The sequence below is a fragment of the Molothrus ater genome, chromosome 4 (assembly GCF_012460135.2).
Source record: "Molothrus ater isolate BHLD 08-10-18 breed brown headed cowbird chromosome 4, BPBGC_Mater_1.1, whole genome shotgun sequence".
Classification (NCBI taxonomy): domain Eukaryota; kingdom Metazoa; phylum Chordata; class Aves; order Passeriformes; family Icteridae; genus Molothrus; species Molothrus ater.
This window is the reverse complement of record NC_050481.2, coordinates 23,621,354-23,645,445: the sequence shown is the minus strand read 5'-3', so window position 1 is coordinate 23,645,445 and position 24,092 is coordinate 23,621,354. Positions and strand designations below refer to the sequence as shown.

The 24,092-nt window shown below is 42.6% G+C and overlaps 1 protein-coding gene across 9 annotated transcripts in view; it reads left to right on the top strand.

Annotated features, from left to right (window-relative positions):
- EPHA5 (EPH receptor A5) overlaps window positions 1–24,092 on the top strand; it is a 193,214-nt gene that overhangs the window by 81,568 nt on the left and 87,554 nt on the right. The window lies entirely within an intron of this gene.

Here is a 24,092-nt window from a genome sequence, read left to right as displayed (position 1 = left end):
GAGGTCTGGACTTTGGTTTCCAGCCAGGCAAGGTAGTTCCTCCAGGTTGTCTCCTCTTCTGAACTGATGGCTAATCTACTAAATAATGAGCCTCTCTTTTTTTTTAGAAACCTTCAAATGATGAAGCATTAGCTTCTAAACAACCTAGGGAAGCAGCATCTGGTGTGTCTATTAAGCCATATGCGCTCAAATTCAATATAGCAACAGAAAAAGACAGGGTGAACATTAATTAAGAAGTCCACTGATAATAAGAACTGACTCCTGTAGAGATGATCTGTAGTTGAAATGCAGTTTGATTTTAAAAAAAGAGGAGATAAAAAACCAAATTGGCAGAAGCTGAACTTTGAATATCCTTGAGAACAGCCCACAAAAAAACCCCTACAAAAATATCCCAACACATTTGGGCTGTGGATGGATGTGTGTTTAGGTATGGGTGTGTCTTTGAAGCTATCTACTATATATTTAGGACATGACCTCTGAATAATGTTTCACAACTAGGCGAGGAGAGGAAGATCTAAATACAGATACCTGGTTGATAAGCAGGTGCTGTGGAGTGGTGCTCTGCAGGTGTACCATGGATGTAGTACTGTGGGTAGAAGAGGGGGATTTCAGACCTGAGGGCAAGACCTGGTGGATTCCTGTACTGGGGCATGTTCTGTTCTCTTGGCCATTTCTGCAGGCCCAACTGCAGGCAGGAAACCTCTCAGGACTAAGGGAGAAAAATCTGCCAGTCTCAGTTTAGATCACCTTGGCTAACAAAGGGAGTGAACCTCATTAGCATGCTTGCACAAAAACAAAGAATCATTCATTTGCCCTGGTAGCTGCTGCAGTTTGATGGCCAGTTGTAGCAGAGTCAGTTGGAGGCTGTTGTGCTTTTTGTGAAGAAAAAAGGTTAATTTATGTCTTGTAAGCTGTTCCTTATGATCTGGCTTTGTTTCAGCCCTTGTCCCGTTCTCCAGAGGATCTTTGACCAAAAGTCCCAGATGCTGCTGTAAATTAACCTAAAGAGGCAGCCATGGTGTTGTATGGAAAGAATGTAACGAAATGTTTTGAGGGTATATGAAGTACTTGCATCATCAGCAAGGCTTAATGTTGCGGACATAGTTGTTACAGCAACTACTAAGTGTTTTCCATGAATGTTTCTGAATGGAATTAGAACCTTTTAAAATTCTCCTCATAACTTTGACTAAGATAACCTTTTGCAGAATGACAATACCTGAGCTTTGGACAAGAAGTGGAAATTATTTAAACATGTTAATTATCTAGCAATTCTTAGAGGAAAGATAATTTAGAAAAAAATAGTTTCCAGTGAAAAGTTTTTAGCAACCATAATTATAGATGCATCAGACTGCTTTGCTATAAAAGAATCCAGATGATGAGTAACTGGAGTGTGTCCAAGTTCCCCCAGTGCCCATTGTCCCTCTTAGCAAAATAAACTCTTGGGTTCTAGCAACTATTTAATAAAAGTTCAATTTCACAGATATGTTGGAAGCCATTTATGCCTGCCTTTTCCACACATGGAAAGTCCTTCTGTGCTAAGCAGGTCCTTTTTTCCAAGTGTTGCATCATGAAAAATAGTCAGTCTGAGCTTCTTGTCATACCAAAGCCAGGAACAAAAAGCAGTAAACAAAACCTCCTCTTCCAGCATGAGATACAGAAAGATGTAACTAACATCTTGAATGGGAAGGGAGTGGTATCTGTTGCATTTTTTTTAACATGTGCATATATACATGTATGTACATGTGTGCACTTGTGTGGGTATTCTGATTTTCAAAGGGAGGAATCCCAAAGGTGAAACGAACACTGGAAAAAAAATAAAACAGGTGTTTTTTGAGTTCTTGTATCTTCCATTGGACTAGCTCATTGGACTGTCTAAATATCAATCTGTGTTATGAGTCCTCAAGTTTGAAAGTGATGCTTTTGCTTTGTGAAGTCAGCATAGTGCACCAGACTACAGCATTCTAAACCCCCTGTAAAAAAAAAAAAAAAAAAAAAAGGGAGAAAAGTATTTTAAATAGTCCCTGCATGAAAATGCCTTCAGCAGCTCTCCCTTGGATACCAAGGTTACCAGGATGCACATTTCTGGCAGATTTTGCAGCCCATGGCAGAGAGCAATTGCTGCTCTCCTGTTCATGGAGACACTTGCTCACATCTTCCCACATGTGAACAGCATCAAGAGAGCCTCTGGTTTGTGACAGTAAGTGAAATCATCAGTAAGTCTGAATCCTGATGCTTGGAGATGTGCAGGACACATGCAAACTGCAGCTTGCCTGGAGATGCAGGCATGTGTGCAGGCTTGCTCCTGGAAGGTAAATGAATTTATCTCAAAGGCAGGGTTGTCTTGTAAAGCAGCATACACTAAAGGCCAGGAGGTCTGACCCACTCAGCAGGACCCTGTTCCATGCAAGTGTGACACAGAGGTGGCCCATATATTGGCATTCAGACTGGGAGCTGAACTACGTAGGCTCAAGAGACCAAGCCAGCCTTTCTCACTGCATTGCACTCATGGGAGCTGGCCAAAATCTGACGTCCTGAATTTGTTTGCTTTGGTTTATTGTCTCTGTCTTGTCTCTCCCCAGTGTGCAGCTGTTAAAAGCACAGCCCTTCCAGGTCCTACCATGGAGTAGTCAGGAGGAATCTGCAGGTGGTGTTTCAGACTGACATGGCTGCAGCAGAACCATGCAATGAACCCAGAATGACTCTGACTTGTGCTTAGCTGTGGCTGGCAGCCAGCCACTGCCTCACCAGACTTGGTAGCATTGCCTGATGATGTGAGCCACTGAGTTAGACTGCTGATTATCATTCTTGTCATTGTTAATCTTATTTCAGACTTTGTGATTTCCATTGCCACAAGTGTCCCTTGCCATTTCACTCACAGAAATTAATGGAATAGGTAGATTTGGAAGGGTTTTGTGTTTGCTTTCAGTAATAGACTCAAATACACAAAAATAGTTGTCCTGCATTGTAGAGAAATACACTCCTACCACTGTGCTGGAGTTGCCAAGGCTAAATCTCTGCATGACTTTTCCCTGCCCAGAAGGGTTACTTATTAGTCAGGTAAGTGGATTTGCCTTGAAAACATCCAGGAAATTCAACTGTTGATGGTTTTAAACTCTACGAAGCAAATCCAAGCATCTACAGGAGGACTCTCCTGCTTCATTCACCTGGAAGCAAGGTTGAAAGATTAAAAAGGGTCAGAAATGTATTTGACATCTGTGGCACAAACATGCTCAAATCTTCATCTTGGGGGAGGGAGGGCCTTTAGGTAATGGGATTTGGGAAGTTTCTGTCCTCTTTGAGACCTTGTTAGGTGATGTGATTGCCTTTCCACCTAGTAGCATGCCAATAATGAGACTTTTGATGGCTGTCACTCAGCAGGGAAGTGAATGAAGTTAGATGATGGTGATAAATTGCTTGCCATGTTGGCTGCAGAAGGGGTTAGGACAGGGCAATTGTCTGCCTGAAGCAATGCGGAGCAGGTGCACTCACACCTTCGCTCTGTAATGGGAAGTGCATTATATTAGACCTAATCTATGCATGCATGTGAGAGCGAGTGCTGCAAGGTATTCTGGGCTTATTGTTGTAATAGAAGCCTTAAAAAGCAGGGGAAAAAAGCTAGGTAGTAAGCAGAAATATCTTAATTTGTCTGACACGGCCAGTAGAGTTCTAGAGAACAGCACTGCCAGCAAGTTCCTGGCCCTACATTCTTTTTCTTCTCCACTTAATTTTTTTCCCTAGTTTCTTTGTTGAAAGTTCTTTTGGCTCTCTCAAGCAAAAGCTTCACACCTTTTCATCATGACTATCATTCTCTCTCACTATGGATTTTTTTCTCTCTTCAGTGGCTCCTTGCCTGAGAGTACCATAGCTGACTTTTGTCCTGGTCACATCGAGGGTGGGTGTGCTGAGCATTGTTGCCCAGGATGGGGTGATGCTCAGGGGAAAACATCAAGGAAAGAGTATTCCCCTAAGGATGTAAAGTGCACATAGTGGAGAAAAGCTTACCAGGGATGGTTCAGAAAAATTGTGCAACTATATAAAGAAAATGCATCCAGGCATTTTCAACGGGAATTATTCTTGGGTCTGGAGTTGGAGGATCTGCTGAAATTTTCCTGACTGAATCTCTCTGATTAGTAGGATTTTGTTTACTTTCCCTGCTTTTCATTGCTGGACAAATTAAAGAACAGGTTATTTCCCATGCTGCTGAGATACCACTAGTGGGGTCTTTGAGCTACATCCATGCCACTGTCAGGATGAGCTGAGCAAATGTATTCCTTGCTTTGGGTGTTGGCTGTAGCGCAAAACATGTAAATATTCATTTGTTTTCAATTCAGTTTTTAGCAGAATTAATCCTGAGTCAAACAAAATTATAGTGGAAGCCTTAAACCAGCAAATCATCTTGCAGGCTTTCATGCTGACTCCGTGGAAGTAGCCGCTCAGCTGTCTGTATTGCTGTATAGCTGTGCAAGTCTGACTAATTTTGTTTTCCTCATTAAGACCTTGTTGGTTGTTTTGAATTTTTAGAGTTAGATTTCCAAGAGAAGCAAATTAAAGTTACATTTCTAAAGCTATATCCAGGCACATAAGTGAAAGATGTGGAGTAAAAGCCTCTATCCCATTGAAGCTGATGGTAAGGCTTTAATCATTCCTGGTTTTCTGAGAGCATTTGTTAAGTCCCCAGGAGAGACTAGGCACTTACAGCACAAGACAAAACCCCACATGTATTTATTGCTTCAGTGTAGGACTTTTCAAAACGGTTAGTGTTACTGGGAGTGATTTGGATGTTGCTCACCAAATTGTTAAAGATTGGGCTTTTATGAGTGTACGCACAGGACTTTTGAAAACCCTGTTCTGGCTTCAAAAGTTTTTACCTAGCATCTTGCTGGAGTAGATTATTGTTTGCAAAGGATGCTAAGTATTTGCTAAATTTGAACCTTTTTTGTTTTTAGAGGCCAAATGGTGCCATTTTCTGGCCAGGAGGGAGTAAGCTCTGCTAGCAGCCCAATAACATCCCCTCACTGAATCACAGGTGATCCAGAGAAATTTGCTGGACTTGGATACGGAAAATAAAAAGCCTGCTTAAGCAGTATCCTTGATTAAAGTTGAGTTTGTAGCATGGGATAAAAAGATGTCTCTCTTCATAAGGGGGTATACTTGATGAATCAATTCTCTGTGCTGGTGGTTGATAGAGGCTTTATACAGAGTATGTGCTTGGGAATTTAGTTTGGGCACAAACACAGCTGCAAAAATTCTGCCCAGCAGCAGAAATTTCCCCATGTCTATGTTTCATGCAATTGTTACAGGAACATATATGTGCCCTCATACCTCAGCAGCAAATGCTTACATAGAAAGGAGGTGACAAAAACAATTCTTCCCCCCCTGCCAGGGTGCTTTAAAGAAATATTAATTCCTCCTAGAGCTAGAGGCAAGTAATGGAGAGGGTGAAAAGGGAAGGGAGAAGGGAGAGGCTAGAGGGAGCCTGAGATCCAAGTGTGGTGTTGAGCTGAAGGCATTTCTAAGACAGAAAGCCATGAAACCCACAGGTAAACAGCCACTGACCTAATAACAGATGTTGTTACCACACAACAAAAACAAAAGAATTTTGTATGCATATGTCTGGCTAGGACCCTCAATTTCTCAGCCCCTCAATTTCTCAGTTCATCTGAGTGCCAGTGGGTTGGATCCTGGCTTTGGGGCTCACCCAGGGGCTGTGGGGTGCCAGGACTCAGGCACAGAAGCCTAGTCTGCAGTTAACGCTGTGTATCTCCTGAGATGTACCTTGCGATGATCAGTAAATCAGTAACACAATCAAACAGTCAAGATTTTAAAAAGTACCTTGGTTTCTGAATTGGAAATTGCAGTGATTTTTTTCTTTAAAGCATGTGTTCTTACGGTGGGAGAAGATGTAGCTGGAGCAGCAACAGAAAATCCTGCAGTGCTTCTAGACCAGCACGATTTCCCATGCATATGGATGAAACAGAGGAACTATTCCTATTTTCCCCAAAAGACTCCACCAATGTCTGACATGTTACCTGCAGGTCTACCAGCAGAATAACAAAGAAAACAATAGTTTTCCTCTGTGGTCTCATCGACTCTCTTTAAGAGTTCTGGCTTGGTATTAACAAGTAAACAATGTTTGCTTCTGCTAGATTGCCTTATGCTACAGAGATAAAATAAAATTACCAGGAAGGGAAGGTTTTATAAATGAGTTACTGGGGTTTTTTCCCTTTCTGAAAACAACCCAAACCAAATGCTGCCAACCGAAAGGAGCAAGGGGAGAAGTCACTGAAGGAGGAGGTGATTAGATATATATTTATTGCATTTGTAGGAGTACATTATTGCTGATTCAATGAAATAAGAAAATTGTTTAGGCTTGCCTGAATGAGCATTACTTTATCTAATCAACCTTTTCTAAATTGGTCTTAATGTACTTCTATAAATACATTATTTCCAAACCCCAGGTTGTGTGGGCAGTATCAATTCTGCTCTGGCACTGAAATATGCCCACCCTTTTGTTCCATGTTGGAAACATTATACTTTTCCCCACACGCACCCCAGAAGGAGAGTTTTGGAAATTGGATGGAAGGATAATGGACTGTGTGTGATAGAGAGGAATGGGTTATTTAGAGATGGGATGCCAGCTTCTCTGTAGGCAGGCTGCTGAGCACAAGCCTGGGCTGCTGTATGTGTAGGGTTGATTTTGGTAACCTGCTGGTAGCTTTCTTACGTCCTTCACGCCAAGAGGACTTGGCATCCTTGTGCCCACGAGGTCTCTGGAGTAAGTTTCTTGTCCTGGGGCATGGAAAGCCAAAATGCTTTGGCATTTAAGTCCTGAGAAAACTCTGGGGCTTGGGACTCAGTTGCCACCAGGCTCAGTTTGGGGCTTTTTAGAAGATAACCTCCAAAATGTGATCCAGAAGGCTGATTTCATGAGGAAAAATAAGGATACTCTGCCATAGTTTAGCATAACATCAAGAGGAGCTGTGGTGGTATTGATCCTGGTGTGAGAAAAGGAAGAGCTGCAGTCAAACCCTGAAAGAAGCCATGTGGGCTTTGCCCTGAGGAGCTGGGATCAGGGACTGAGCTCTCATCCTGGTGCTGGTGAGCAGGGAAGTTTCTGGCTAAGCAGCTAAAGGAAGGTTTGAGCACAGGCTGATGGGTTTTGCCTTGCTAGCAGAGCATGCTCCTACCGGAAATTAAGCTGGGACTGTTCCCTTAAACACATTAAGTGGTTGTAATTGTGTTGTTATTAATCCAAGGTGATATATCGAAATGTCTTCATGCATGCATCATGAAAAAGCTAAGTACGGGGCTGGGAAGTAATAAACTATGGATTCATGAAAAAGAAAATCAAACCAACAACGCTTGTCAGTTTTGCCTTTGATAAGCAGTTAATTTATCTCAGAACTGGCAGAATTCCCTGTAGTTTGTGTAGGGAATTTCCAAGTTGTGCTGTGAATATCAGAGTAATATTTTGTTATCTGAGTCAACTGACAAGTGTTGGAGCATGACAGCTATTGGGAAAGCAAATTCCAAAGACAGGTTGAGTCTGAATATATAAAAAAGGCTGCTATAGGTGTGTATTATGAGAGAACAAAAGGCACTATTGTTGTAGTTAATGATAGCAGAGGCTCTTTCTACATTAGCAGGTGGGATGATGCCTTGGGAACGGATTCATAGGCTGAAGCAGAGTGCTGTGCATCTTTGAAGGCCCCTGATTTGTGCCGGCTGTAGCTTGGTCCCTTTGAAGAACCTAGAGCAGGCACTGTGAGCAGCGGTGCACTCCCAGGACACATCTCCAGGTTGAGTTTTATTCCCTCACGAGCTGATGGGTTGTGTTCTAGGTTACAGGTCCGTATGGTGCTCCGTGGTTAGAGAGCAGTCCCAGGTAAAACTGTGAGGGAACAAGGTATTGAGGCACACAGGAACAGCTCACACTACTGAGGGACCTAACAAGCAACACAAAATTAAATCTGTAACTTGGAAACTCCAGCTGAGGAGCTCCTGACTATTTCTTTAGGTGTTCAGATGCCTGTGGGGCTGGGGATCAGAAGGAGGGTGCTGCAAGGATGGCAGGGTAAGGTCTCTCAGGGGCAGACTGGTGTGCCGGGCAGGGGTAGCTGTTGCATTGGGGGGCGTGGCAGAAGAGCAAGGTTAGGAAATCATGACAACAAACAGACTCTGTTTGATCCCTGCAAGGCAATAGGAGAAGTTTAATATGTGGCCTTTTGCAAAAGCAAAAACATCATCATTTGTAACCTTTCAAGCAGCAGTCTCATTGAAGGGAAATAACAGATAGCAATCTGGATTTTTTATTTATTTGACATAGTTTAGAATAAAGATGAGAGCTAGTTTCTACATTTGTTCATCTTTGGATTTACAAACAGCTCTCCAAGTAAGCCACACATGAGTTTCACAGACTGTGGTGGTCTGTTTTAGTTTTTTTAAGAGCTATCAAGTAAATCCAGAGACTAGCAGATAATATACTCAGCTTGAAAATGATAAGCATGGAGATATGAAAAACATTCCTTTCTGTGCTGTTGAAATGGAAAGATTAGTGGAAATGTCATGGCTTAGAATTCATGAAGCAATATTTCCCTAATCAAGTATCAGAATAAATTGCCAGAGTACAGTATATTTCTTTTACATGAGAAGATTCTGTCTGAAGGCATGCTGAAACAGGTGCTATAAATATATGTAGAAACCCTTATACATAATGTTCTGCATTACAAGGCTTATCTCCTAATTGTGTTATGCCTGTGATTAGCTGCTATAAAACAGCTCAGCATACAACTTCATAAATACTTGCCATAACAGGCTCTGCAGGAGGGGCCTGCCCAAGCTTGGTGCTGCCCATTTATCTTGGCTGGGGGCATGGCCCTGTGGGTGTCTGGTGGTGCTCCATCCTTTGACTCGGGAGCAAGGAGGACCTAAAGGCTTCCTCTTCCTTCAGGAGAGGTCTTGGCAGTGCCTGCAAGTGATTTGATGCTTTCAAATGGTGAGTGGCCATATCCATATTGCTTCTGCCATTCTTGGGAGATGTGGAAAATGCCAGATTTAGGAAGAATGGGAGATAGAATTTGCATAAGCATGTCCTATACATATAAATGTAAAAATACATATACACACACACACACACCCTGCTGCTCCTGAGCTGGAGGTTTCTCCTGCCCTGTCAGGTCTGGACAGTAATTAGAATGAATGTCTTCTCAAGAACATTAAAAAATTATTTAAAATAATGAGCTTTCTTCTCTGAAACAATTGAGGGAGTGATCACTCCAGGTGCGCTGCTGACAAATCATCTGATCAGGAGCACAACTGGGGCAAATAAACTCTTACCCCATTAGAGCAGAGTACAGGAAAGGAAACGGGTCCCCCCAGCACTTCCCAGGATGGTGTGATCTTTGTGCTTCCCTCTTCTGCAGAGGGAGCAGATTGGAAAATAGCTCTGCTTTCTTCTGAAGATGCTGTGTGACCACAGAGAGGAGGCTGCTCCCTGGTAAAAAGAGGTCTCAAGGTAAGTATGAGATGAGGGACATAAAGCAGGAGAAGTACTAAACCTGGCGGAACAACACAGGATAACTCCCTACTTATTGACCTTGTAATGCAAACCCCATGGGCCCAGCAAGTGTGCCAAAAAATATTGCATGCTATTTTGAGGTTATATTACCTTTTTTTATCTAACATGGACAAAATTCATGCTCTCAGTTCTGGGCTGAGATTTATAGCAGTGGAGATATTGGTACTTTTCCGATTACAGAGCTCTGGCAGAAGGAGACTTCCATGCATCCCTCTTGCTGCTAGAAGGCTGACAGCCTGTGCTTATGCCTGCATGTGTATTATCAAGGGTTATTCATTTCTTTTGGATGCAAAACTAAAATTAGTGTCCCTTGGCTTTTTCCTAACTGAAAATGGCTTTTTAAATATGTAAGAATCAGAAATAATTTTTTTGATACCTGGGTCCTTTCCTGAGTCTATCATTCACATGATCATTTGTCATTAGGCACAGCGGGCAAGAGGTTAATTGTAATTGCATGGTCATCTGGACCATTGTGTGATTTGAAGCAGAGTTTCTCTGCTGTGTCAGGTCCAGCAGTATATTATTTGAAAGCATTAGTGCCAGGTTGCTCTTTAAATCTGCCAGGGGGAACTGAGGAAGAAGTGATTTAAGCCTTCGATTTAGTGCTCTCCTCTTGCTGTCCGCTTCAGGCCACTTTACTAGCGATTGCAGAATGTGAGCAGAATTAAAATACAGAATTTTTAAATAAAATCAAATCCAATGTAGCAACTGAGAAGGTGGAACCCTTCATCATGGTAACTTAATACCGTGTATCTTTGTTGACAGCTCTATATGTAAATCACTAATTATCCTAAACTATTCAGCTCCCCTCCAGGAAATCTAGACTTCTACATTAAAGGCTGGCTATAAGGAATGAAAGCCTTGCCCAATTCCCCGCAGGTTTTATTAAGCTGTGGAGAAAACCCAAGGTTTTTTTTTTGCATTGTAAGTAACAGTGATAGAGAGATCAGCAATTTACCTACATCAGTGGATATTACTGGGTTTGCAGCAATAATTGTAAGCACTTTAAGGCTTCGGTAATACATATTTTCTACCTCGGTGGAGCAGCAAGGTAAGGAGGACACGACTGGCTGTGCTCAACTGAGATCTCCTTTCATGACTTCATGCCAGAGGTGATACACAGGAGTGCTGTGAAGGTGCAAAACTACTCAGGGATGTCTGTCATGGGGTTTTTTTGACACAAACTTATTTCAAGCCTTCCCTTTGTGGGGGGATGGCAGGTCATTTGCAGACATGCCTGGTGTCTGGGATCAGGTTTGGTGGCTTTGGAGGTGTCTGGCCCTGCTGTGGGTGTTGTGGTTTGGTCCTGCTCCCAGGCTGAGCTGTAGGTTGATGTGTGTGTGGTGGTATGGTATGTGCCCTCCCATAGCCATGGGATGCCCAGCGCTCCTGTGCATCAGACAGCACCCATCTGGTCCTGTGTGAGCTGGGCAGGGGCTGGGTGCTGGACTTGTTCTCTGATCTCTCATGTGTGCTGGGCCATGGAAACTGTGTATTCAGCTGCATGGCCTTGAGAGGACCGGGCAGGAGGAAGATGCCTCTCTGCAGCCTGGTGTAGATGTGGCAGGAGCAGCTGCCATGCATTCTGGAAGAGGAAGAGGCAAGCCCTTGCCTGGTTGTGCAGCCTGTAGGCAGCACTGCTGTGGCTGATGCTGGGTAGAGGTACATTTTGAAAGGTAAGGTATGGTTACAACCCCACAAATTAATACTTTTATTTCTGAATTTTAACACTAGGTTTGTGTATTCAGTGTTTCTTTTAAACCATGCTTGCAGAGATGCAGGAATCACCCAGACTATCAAACTCCCATTCTTATCTTTATACAACAGCCAGTAACCATAAATCTCTAAACTCTGGGTACTGTCTTGTTTAATGCTGCATTCATTTTCTGTTGTTTCATCTTTGTAGCTATTTTGTACTCTGTTTCATTGTAAATCATTTGCTTGCTTCTGGTCCAAATTTCTTTGCAGGAAGAAACAAGCTGAAGGCTTCTAAATTCCTACATTATCCCTGGAAGAGACAGCTTCATCACCTTCTGCTTCTTTCCTCAGGCTGGAAAAAGGCAGCCTTGGAAAGCAAAACTTCCTGTTTAGATTTATTCTTAAATCTAATTTCTCTCGAGGAAATGAAAGCATCCTTTTTTTTATCTCTCTTTTTAAAAAATAATCAAGACTCACCAAAAAACCTTCTGTGAATGAGTGTTCAGTGATCCTGTGCCTTCTCCAGCGCTCGCCTTTTGCCTTCTTTTTCCTCTGCCATCTATTTATGTTATTCTTGGCCACCTTTCTCGAAGGAGCTATTGATTAAAGGATGCAAACTGTCTCAGATCCTGCATATCAAGCTGCTCTTTTTTTTTTTTTTTTTTAGTTGCTCTGTATGTGAAAAGCATCCATTTTTGCACTGCAGTGCAGGTTCACCCAGATACCTGGTTTCTCCATCTCTTTTCTTCTTTTTCCTTTGCCCTCCCATCCTGCTAAATGGACATCTTGTCAAATCCTGTTTGTACAGACTGACAGCTATAGAGGTCTTGGAGAAAAAGCCACATCCCTGCACATACACTCTAACAAACAGAATCAAAATGTCAAGGCACAAATGAAATATATCACTGTGCTTCCCTGTCAGATTTTACTAATATCACCTGGCTAAATTGACAGAGGAACACCTGCAGCAAGTTAGCCTGGTTTTATTAGCTGTTGTTTCACATATTTATATTTGGTTATGAGTATAGGGACTGCTGGGGAAACAGCTTTCAGTTATTTCCTCGCAGGATGAAATTCCCCCTGTTCTTCACGCCAGATACAGTCGGGGCAGTGAAGTCACTTTCAAATAGCACAGCAATTAATAAAGAAAGAAAAAATAATTTCACAGTCTGTTGTTAAATTAGCAATTCTTTAGTGTCTGGAGTTTCTGACAGAATTAATATGCACGCAGAAGCCTTGGGCAGCCTTGTGCATATCATTTACCCAACAGCTGTAAGAGCCAAATGCAGAGACAAGGAGTGGTGCTTGATTTCAAGGGAAATACTGGAATTATCTGTCTAGTAATCATTTAGCAGCCTTGTTCACAAATAATCAAGAAACATTTGGATTTAGATTACATCCCTCATTCTTTCAAGACAAATGTAGGAGAAACAGTGGCAGGAAAATAATGTGTTAAGTAACACGGGTGAAAAAAAGGCAAGGAGCAGCATACATTTAAGCAGGGAGAAGAAAATATACAATAAAAGTGCAATAAATTTCCCGTGGATTGAAGGGGAGTATTTTTATAGCAGCTTTCTGCAAATTGAATGCATCTACATAAATAATGTAGCGACACATTTAATTGCAACTATTTATTTTTAAATTTGGCTGGATGATGAGAGAATTTCTGTGTGGAATAATGAACCTTGTATTTTTACCACTTGCACAAATTTCAAAAAAAATAAATTGTAGATGGTATTTGGGCTAAGTGTCAGAGCCACAGAAGTTTCTGGCAGCTCTCTAGTGCATCTGAAAAGAAACCAACATCCAAAAGTGCATCCATATGAAATGGATGCTAGATATTGGAAAGGCCAAGAGATTATTGGGTAGAGAATATTACCAGTCGATACTTGAGTCCAGAAACTTCTATTTGCTCTTTCAGTGCAGAGTGTTCCTCTTCAAATAAAATAACTAATACTCGATGTTTTGCATTTGCCTTCTGCTGGCTTTGCTGGTGGTTTTCTCTTTTTCAGGCTTTTTTCTCAAAAAGGCTAGTAACCTCTATTTCCCTCTTGGGTTTTTTTGGGCCTTCTCTTCCTCATGACAAGACTGATTCTTCATGTTCTCCTGCAGTCTCTACATTTCAGGGCTGCTGAGAGGACAGGCAGCCTCTTCCTGTGCCACCCTTTCCTGCTGGGGATCACAGGACAGGTGCCACAGCCCTTGACAAGGCTTTGGAAACAAGGTGTGGAGCTGGAGCTGGCAATGAGGAGTGCCAGGCTGTTGAGGGTGGTGGTGTATGAGACATAAGACCAGCAGGTTGCAATCTTTTTTCTTGCAAGACATAGATCCACCAAACCAAGAGTGCAGTTCCCTTGTGCCCATGCCAACTGCTCCCTTTTCTCCCCTCTTGGTGTCTTCCAGTCTTCCCTTGAAGAAATACAACATTAATGGTTTCTCTAAAGCAGAAGGTTTGGTTTGGGTTTTTTTTTTTTTCCCAAGCTGCCTTAGAAAGATCGTTCAAGTTGATGCAATGCAAGGATGCAGAGATGCAGCAAAAATTACAAATGAATGCAGTGCTGTGTTTCCAGGGCAAACAAGCTCATAAAGGCATTGCTTATTTCTTTAGATATAGCTGGAGAGCCATGTGAGCTACATGTGAGCAACAGTATTCTTTTATAATAGTTTGAGAATTAAATCTCCATAAATCAAGCTTTGGCAGCTCACAACCTTAAATAAAAAGCCTGTGAGAATGCCAGCATTGCCGCTGCAAAGTGTGCTTCAGGCTAGTGCTTTACAGGATGGGGAAATGGATTTGGCAGGGAGGACATCATGGTAAGGCTTCATGTAGCAAGAGGGAAGGCAGTGTTTGCTTTGCCTTACTTTTTGCTTCATATGTGAATTTCTGGAACAGTTGCAAATATCAAACAGCCATTTTTGGGGCAAAGCCTTTGAGAAGAGGCAATGGACAGGGCTGTTAGCAGGATGTCTCCTCCCAGCTGACGCTTTTGTCTTAGGAAAGTACTATTTGTATGCAAAGTAATGTTTATGTTACATGGAAAGTAATGTTTATATGTCTGATAAAACATCATCTTGGGATATAACTGCATTTTTTTCCCCCTCTGGGCTTTTGGGTTTTTTCTGACTGGGTTGGAGTCATGGCAGTTATAGCCAGTTCATGGCAAGGATGACCCAACTCCAGCATCCAAAAGCCATTAGGCTTCCTGCCCAAATAGTATTGAGATTGGCTTCAGAACCAGAGGGTTTAAAGTATCAAGTTACATTGTTTTATCTTGTGTTTGAGCATGTTTTATATGCAGCAAGTTTTCCTCCAGAAACAGGAGAATGGTACTGAAATAAATTCTCTGATGGATTGCAGCACAGAAGTAAAGCTCCCAGTATTGTCTGGCTGGCATGGGAAGAGTCAGCAATGCCTCAGGTTGCCCTTTGGTGAACTTGATGATAAAGAGGAGCTGTTTGGTGAAGTTACTTGGCAAGGCAGATGAGCTGTAAAGTGTTGCAGTGTTCATCTGACCCAAAGGGTAGTTTAATCAACTTAACAAATAATCTCAGTATTTTTAAGTCTGGTTCTAATTAACCAGTCAGTCTGGTTAATTAAACTGAAATGATGAAGCATTCTATTGGCATGTGACAGGATAACTGATGTTTCTGCACTTGGTTGTGTGTTTAGAGCTTGCTCAGCTCTCCTGGTTAAATTTCTCAAGGTATTAATATTTGCCATGTCTTCCTTGCACACATTCCTTGATTTGTGGCTTTCTAACAAGCCAAAGCATCTTGTGGTATGCACATCAGGGCAGAATTTACCTCAGTGAGACCTCCTTTTGTAACTCCAATCAGCGTGCTCCAGTGCAAATGTCCATGAGCTTCTGTGGAAGGAAACATTACTGAAGGGAGGTGCTCTCCAAGAGATATGTCCATGTTTCTTTCTGTGCTCCTCTCAGCTGCCTGCCCACGGCAAAATTGGCCAGCATCACCTGCACCTTAAATTTGCAGTGACAACAAAATGCCCCAACAAAACCCACACACCAAGAAACATCACTTCCCCAAAGTCATTGTTCTGTGCATAAACCCATTTAGCACACTTAGCTCTGTCAACTCTGGATAAATCCTTCCTATCTTTTTTTGGTCAGGACTATAAAAGATCCATCTCCGTCGCCCTCTGATGGAATCTGAATAGATGTGTCTGGAGTGACATATGTTCAGCCATAAATTACAGAGGAACAATTTTAAACCAAATTGTCTACAGCCAATCCTGCCGAATTTACCTCCTGAGACAGATGATCATAAAGCTAGAAGCAAACAAGCCCTTAAACATTTGACGCCAGCTTTGAAAGGATCCTTTTGAGTAGGTGTTAGCCTCACTGTAGATTAGTGGGATGCTGCCTATTTTGGACCAAATAGTCAGCAGAGGAAAGGCTGGTTTTATACCAGCAAGAAATCTTGTTCAGACAAACAAAGTTAAGCAAGGTAGAGCCAATTGGAGAGAAACATTATAAGAATTTTTAATTCTCTTTACTGTCTGCATGTGTACAGTTTATTAGTTCAGGCTAAAACCTTAAAATGTTGGTAGAGTAAACACACATGGCATAAATCATCAAAATAAATCCTCCCAATCATCATATTTCTTAACCACAGTGGCTTGCAGTTGTCCAAACCACAGCATAATTAAAGAATGTTTCTTTCTTTGCCGGTTGTGCTCCAGATCCTTATGGCAGACTGAACCATAAGACTAAAACCCTTCCATTGTAGTATTGTGCCAGCAAACATAGGGCTCTTTGAAGAGCCCTATTTTCCAGGAGATTTTGCCAACTGATCTTTGCACTACTGTGTGTAATAGGTGTGTACAGATGGACACGGGGGTTTCGGCTGCATCATTTTCAAGTTTGATCCTGTCCCCCGAGCTGCCTTTAGGGACGATGCTTGTTATTGCTATTCAGTCAATGCTGCTGTGGAACTCGGGGGAGTTCTGTGCCCTGTCCATCAATCCTCCCCTCGCTTAGCATGACACTGCAGCTTGAATGTTTAAGTCGCCATTCGCATAACAAAGGATAACCCGGGTGTGTGTCTTTGTGTGCACAAACCCCCAAAATAGACTCCTGTGCCTCTTGGATTATGTGTGGAGTCGGGCATCTTAAGTTATGTTTATGAGCGTGAGGAAACAAATGTGTCTGTGCTGCCTTCTGTGTCTTAAATTGTATTTTTCCTTTAGGTGCAGCATTGCAAATCATGGCTTCCTCTGTTTAAGGGAGTAAAATGATTTCATTTTGTCTTCATTAAAAAAACTGAGACAGTAATTTAGGAGTAATTTAAGTGCATCTTTGTCCCACACCCCAGAGAACAAACTGAAGATACACAGATTTTTGTGGACCTAGAGATTTGTGAAAATACAGAATTTATAAATATGATAGGCAGAAAAGCTGCAGTGACAGGATCTGGACTTCCTTTTTTTATTGTAAGCCAGATAGTTGGGGTTCAGTGAGATCAACCTGGATCTGTCCCTTGTAGCTAGAGAGCAAGGAAGACTGCAGGTGCTGCCTGTGCTGAGAGCTGAAGGAGCCCTTGTACATGCTTGCAAAAGCATGCAGCTGCTGGTCACAGAAATTTTGGTTTTGCTAGGAAATGACACTTCACCTTAATTGCTTTCTCTAGAAATGTACCAGTTTCTCTCAGTTTTTTTTTTTTGGAGAGGTAAGTTTGGCAAAAAGGAAGACCTCACAAAACCAAAGCACAGCTGCCTAGCCCTGCAGTTGGCACAGGGAGCAAGCCTGTGCAGTGCTAAATGCTTTTGAAAAATCTTCTGTTTCCCCTAAGACCATTTATTTTCCATAGCTTGCTTTCCTTCTGTGAAATCAACCCAAATGATAGCGTGGGTTTGCATATATGCCAGTATAAATCTCTTTCCCTGCTCCTCCATCATGCTGCTGAGAGTTTAGGCTTGACTCAGGTTTTGCCTCATTGATTGCTCTAAAATCTTCTTTAGAGCAAAGTCAGAATGTGCAGAAATATAGCCCATTAAGATACTAATGTAAGCATGAGCGTTTTCAAATGTGTTGTGTTCTAGGTATTTTTATGTCTTGAATTACTTGGGAATTTGATGAATTTTTCAGAGCAATGCCATGTGATAAAGTTTTATACCATTTAGAGAAAAGACATTAATGTCATTAGTGGCAGTTAATTCTTAGTTTTCTAGCGACTACGGTTATGTCATAAATTATTGTGTGACAACTTAGCGAGCCACGTGATAGAAAAAAGTGGTATTTCAGAGGAAGGAACTGAAAGCACTAACTTATTTATATTCTAGTTTTTAAGGTTGTTTTTGTATTCAGAGCTCTGATTTCAATGCAGAGTGGAAATAATTCAGCCTGAGTTAGTGTGGGGTTGGGCAGGACAGCATCAAAAGACAATGTTTTCTTAGAACAAAAGAAAAAAAAGCTTTAAAGAATATTTCCCATTTGAGATGCATGAATTGGTTGAGATTCAAGCTAGAGGCTGAGTCTATTTTTTTTCACAGTGCAGAGCCTGTAGATGCCTCACTTGTCCAGCAAGCTCCAGGACATCATTTAAAAGGACCGTTTGCAGCTCTTGGACTGCAGCATTGGGTGCTGGGCTTCCTGAAAGATGCTGGCAAGTCTGCTGGATTGAAGTGAACCGGCAGCTTCAAATTACAATGTTTTACTAGTGGGTATTTATTTAATTCCCTTCAAATCCCCATGGCATGCTACAGGAAGCAGCATTGCACTATTGCAGATAGAAGAGACCAAGCCTAAAAGAGATATAATCGGGGCATTTTACACATTTTTCTGTAGCTTTGTAGCTTTGGCAGCAATTTCAGTGTCAGTGTGCCGTTCAGGAAAGCTTATAGGGAGGGCTGGATTAGCTCTTGGGAGCCTGCTTGTAAATTCTGCAGAAGGATGCTCTGTGGTGGGTTGCTGTAGTTCTTGAAACACTTTTTAGAAGAGCTTGGCATTCATATGTTTGTGCTTGTTGGGAGACACGAAGACAGTCCGTTGTGGTTTTCTGTTTTGTTTTTTCTTGTAAGTAAAAGAGCGTGTCAGGAGCACAAGCTGAGGCTTGGAGCCTCTCAGCATTTTAATTGATTCCACATTGTAAAGACTGTACCTTGCTAAACCCTTTTATAGGTTTTGGACACATCTAAGAGGCAGCAGCACCCTCTTCTCGTGCAAACACTTCAAGGCATGGCAGCTCCAGAGAACAGGGGTTGATTTATTTGTAGCTTGTTTTTGCTCAGATCCTTCAACTCTCAGGGCATATTCCCTGCACTGGAGCAATGTGCTAATGAAAGCAGAGCTGATGAGCTACAGAGCTGAAAACACACACACATATACATGCACATCCCTCCATATCCTGCTCGTGTTTCAGCTGAGAGCTGTCTCATTGTGGACTATGGGTCTGTCCATGGGGCAGAGAGTTTTACACTGTGCTTACTTTTAAAAGCTGTGACAATTTGAGCTATGTGTCCCTGTCTGAAGAAGTTGGAAGTCTGGAAAGGTAAATGGGACTGAGGGTGTGAAGGAGAAGCCAGGGGTCTTTCCAGGCTGGGGAGGAAACCTCAGCCAGATAACCTGTGCTCCATCTAGGGTAGGCATCCTTATTCTCATTAATTTTTGTTAGATTTAGTCCTTTAGCTTTATTTATGGATTAGTGGCACTACCTTATGAGTTACACTTGTGGTTTCTGATTACTGTGGAGACTAATTTGGTGCTCTGCAAGGGAGACAGTGTAATTCCTGTTTGAGTTTTATGTTCTGGGACATATGAAAGGTCACTTTACTGATCCTAAGCACTTGAGTACTGTGAGCTTATCCTCCCAGCATCACAAGAGTGTGAAAGAGTAATAAGTTGGACCTTATTTATATCTCCTGGGGTTTCAAGGCTTATAGGGTCATGTTTCCTAGCTTCTCTCTCTACAGGGACAAAACTGGAATTCACACTAATACTAATTATAGGATAAAGAGACTGATAGAGTATCCTACAAGCAGCTGGCTGGTGTTTCACATTATCCCTTGTTCTTATGGGACACTTCAACTTCCTGGATGTCTGCTAGAAACTCAGCACAGTGGCGAGGAGGCTGCCTAGGAGGTTCCTGGAGTGTGTGAAATATTGACTTCCTGACACACTTGGTGAGTGAGCCTACCAGGGCCAGTGTCCTGTTGGACCTGCTGCTTATGAAGAGAGTCGGGCTGGTGGGAGATGTGGGGGTCGAAGGCCACCTTGGGCATTGTGACCAAGGAATTGTAAAGTGTTCAATTCTTAGTGAGGTAAGGAAAGGGGTCTACAAAACCTGCCTTGGACTTCCAAAGGGCAGACTTTGGCCTGTTCAGAACACTGATTCAGATACAGTCCTTAATAAAAAAAGGGTCCAGAAAGGCTGGACATACTTTAGGAAGGAAAACATCTGACTGGCAACTGGTGACAGGATGGGAGGAAATGGCTTCAAGCTGCACCAGGCAAGATTTGGTTGGACATCAGGAAGAATTTCTTCACTGGAAGAGTTTTCAAGCATTAAAACAGGCTTCCCAGGGAAGTGGTGGTGTCACCATCCCTAGGAGCGTTCAAGAAATGACTGGATATGGCACTTGGTGCTGTGGTTTAGTTGACATGGTGGTGTTTAGTCACTGGTTGGACTCAGTGATCTTGGAGGTATTTTCCAGCCTTAATAATTCAGTGATATTTGGGTGGTTTTGCTGACATGGTCATGTGAGTATGGAAAGCCTTGGATGTGGTCCTTGCTTCCAGCATATGTTGCCTTGGGTCAGTGTGCAGCAGAGGCATGGGGAGCTGGAGAGGAGAGCAGCCCTGCCTGTTGGCTGCAGTCTTCAGCCAAAGCTCAGGGAAGGGATGGTTACAGGGATGCAGCTGCAAATCACTGGATGTTAAGGCTTGCAGAAAATAATCTGGCAAGCAGTCCCAGCTGGGTGGTGTTACTGGTTAGTTCTCACCTCTTTTTGCTTTGTCTCCTCACCAGTACTCACTGTCTCTAGTACTGGTATAGCACATTCAGCATGTTGTTGGCAGAGGCCAGTTTTCATTGTAAGAGGACCAGTGGTTCTACCTCCATCCACCCACATTCCTTCCAGGAGCCAGAGTCCTTCAGCATGGCTCTTGTGGGCTCTGCTCTGCAAGGTTCAAAGACAGTTTCTAATCCAATTGCTGTTGGTTTAAGGGATCAGCCCATGCCATTGCAATCCCAAGATGCTCTTGCTGCCATCCTTCACCACGGCAATCTCTCTCTGGCCCCTTTAAAGAGTGCAGCAAGAGGCTGCACAGATGTTAATGCTCTGTGCATGCCACATTTTGTGGTTGCTATTAAAAATAAAAAGAGTGAAATTGATTTGCTAATAATGGATGTGCTACTAACAGAAACACATCCCACTTGTACCTAACACTAGCAGGTTGTTTATGGCGTATTTGCTGTCTCTAAAAATAATATTTTTTTTTCTAGCAACCGATTTAATTTAAAGACTATTTTCACACATCACTGGCTGTTAATCAGTTAAAGAGTTTTAATATTAAGAAGAAAGAAGCAGATCTCATCAACAGCTTCAAACTTGATTTCATTTCTTTTCAGCTGGCTTGCAGCAGATTATGGGGAGCCTTAAGCTCATTTTATTTCTTCTGCTTTCCTATCCCCTTTAAAAGATAGATAGCACCATTATCTGTATGACTGTACTGTGCTAGTTCTGTGTATCCTTTCAATGGCTGGTGAATTGGAAATACTAAGATAAAAATATAAGAAGACTAAAATAGGATTTAATTAGGAATTAAACACCAGACACCCATGTAATTTTAAATAAAGCCATGTATACTTCATGAAGAGATTATAAGATTGACTGTCAGAAGACGAATGGTAAGATAAGAGACCAAAACCCAAGGTACATGCAAGGTAAGTTGGTTTTGGCCCTGTTCTGCTCTGAAACAAATTTGCAAAATGTCTGAGACATTGCCACCAGTGGCAGAACATGGGCAGGGTACCAGCTGCTGCTTTTGGCTGTTCAGCCCAGCAAAGACTGTGCTCATCCACCTGCTCTGATACTTGCTCTGCAGTGTGGAGGCGTAGGGTGCCCCCGGGTCAGCTTCCATCTAAGCAGGGTCCGTTCCATCACAGCATCTCTGTCTGTTAAACAATTGCTGCTGGAACCATCTCACAGGCTGTCCTCTCCTCTGTGTTGTGTACAAAGCAAACCCAGGAAAGGATACAGAGGGAAGTGTTGTAGGAGATACAAGTTGTGCCTGAGACACCCATGCAGCTACAGCTGCTTCTGTTCTTGAGCCTGGTAGTGCAAGTGTGGCTTCCATGGAGCTGCTGGTCATGAGAGCCTGGAAGACTGTGCTGGAGAGCCCTGCAAATCCCCCTGTCCTCCCCAGAGCATCTGTGTCAGGTGTGTGGATTCAGCCAACGCCATTCACTGTGGCACTTCTTGCATTGATTTTGGTTTTCTATACTCCTCTTTTTTGCATAGCCCATCTCCTGTCCCTGAATTCTTCCTTTCTAACTGACACAGGAATATTTCACCTGAATCCAACAGGATGCTGCTCTGCTGCCTGTTTGTTTTGAGGACTCATGTGGAAATCTTCAGGATAGCATAATGCTCTTGAGCATTCCTCCTAATACTTTTTGAATATAAATGGGACTTACCTGGCCCATGAGAGCCTGCAGTTTATACAAAAATTAGTCTAGTTCAGTTCTATTTCACATCTCTCATTAAGACATGGGTTATTTGCCTTGTGCATCTCTTGGCTCCATATTTATTCATGAAAACCACACATTCCCTTTGAGCTGAAGCGCGTATTGTACCATCATCAACAAGCTACAGCTCGTTTCAAATCTGTCAAGGAAATCTGACTTATTTTACATTTGCTGCTTTGCACAAAATAGAAGCACAGTAAACTCTTGTGCTATAATGATTTTCTGTCTGTCTTGATAGAACATAATGAGATAAATTCAAGTCCTTTTTTGAGGGCTAATTACATTGTGTACACAATAGATGTGCACTGCTGTCATTACATGTTGCACATTTTAGTGCTTTCATTTCCCCACCTCTGCTGTCTGCGTGTGCAAGGGTGTTTGATTTGACCTTGAAATACAAATTGTGCGCTAGAAAGGAACCATTTGGTGATCTCTTCTCCCAGAAGACTCTCCAGAGACTCTGTAACAATCCTTGCTGTAGGTAGGGCAGCATTTGAAGGTGATTGTAAAGTAAATAGAAGAATTTAAGTGTGTGCTGGAAACTGAGGGATGTGCCATAAATCACAAGGGCAGCTTGTGGCAAGTTTGCTGAAAGCCATCAAGCACAGATTCAGCCCTAGATCTGTTCACAGCTCCTGGTGTCTGGGCACCAAGCAGAACAACTGCATCCTGCAGATGGATACCACAGCCTAGGAATGGAACACTAGTTGGATGATGAGCAATTTTGGAAAACGGGATTTTAGAACCTGTAAATCCCTCCAGTCCAACCAGTTGTTCTCTGCCTGTGTTGTGGGAAGAAAGGAAGCTGTGGAATAGAGTGGGAGGGTGTTGGTTTGGGGAGGTCAGAAGGGAGCTGATCACCCCATACAGCAGGGCAGAGAGGCTGCAGATCCATGGGATGACCTGGCAGCCTGTGCTGAGCTTGGGACCTGCTCAGGGCTGCGTGGTGCCTGCTCTGAGAGGTGCATGGTCCAGGCAAGGCTGTGGAGGTGGGTCTGGGGAAGGTCTGTTGGATGCTCTTGAATCACACATTTGATGCATGAGTGATCTTCATCACCAAAGACCTACAGTTCAGCTCTGGGAGTTGGGAATTGATGTGCAAGGGTCTCACCTTTGGTGGAGAAACTACTGACGTAAAAGGGAAGATGTCAAGGGAGTTTCTCTGGTACTGCAGGAAGCAGAGCCAACCTTAGAAGCAGTTGTCCTAGTTGGTCCATCAGAGGAAAGGGAGCACTAGTAAAAACCTATACTTTACCTACGGTGAAGATGAATTCTTTCATCACTTGCTGAGTTTTAGCACATGCTGTGATTGTCTGGGACATTCCTGATGGGATAATATTAATGCTTTCACTGTACACTCATTTCCTTTGCAAGCTAATTACAACTGGGAGAGTTTGAATGCAGATGGAAAGGCTCTGGGATTTACAGGTAACTTCTTCAAGTCTGCTAGCAGATCTGTGCATCATTAATATCATACTGGGCAGAAATATTTTAAAGCAATTCAGAAGGAAGAAAGGTAACAGCACTTTACAGCTACTTTAACATGTCCCTATGCCTCTGTTTTTTGAGACAAACAGAAAATCAACATTTCCTCCTTTTGCTAACAGTGCATTTGTAATTCTGTGTATAATGGTATGATACAGAGCCAGCTGGGTTTTTCCCTAAAAAAAACACTTGCAAAACTGTGGCTATCACTGCTTCTGGCAGAGTGTGCACACACAGGTGAAGCGCAGAGAGCTTTGCATAGGTGAAAAAGCACTTGTTTCAGGATGATGGAAACAAGATATTACTGTGTTCATTTCAAACTACTTAAAAAAAAATAAAAATCCCAAGCTACCCATAGCCGTGGATTTGTAAGAAAAAAAGTAGCTCTCAGATCAAGTCCTTGTGCTTCGTCATGCATATGTATTGGAGCTGGAAAAATATCTTGTATGGTTAGCATGCCTGGTTCAGACTATACCCAGAACAGCCTGTCATGTGGAGCACTTTAAAATTCCTCACAGGTTTGCAGGGGGAAGGACCCTAGGGAAGTAGCCTTATCACAATGTCTTAAAGATGTCGATCTTGAGATCCCCTCCACCACTGTGTTGCTATTTGTTTGCTGAGACAT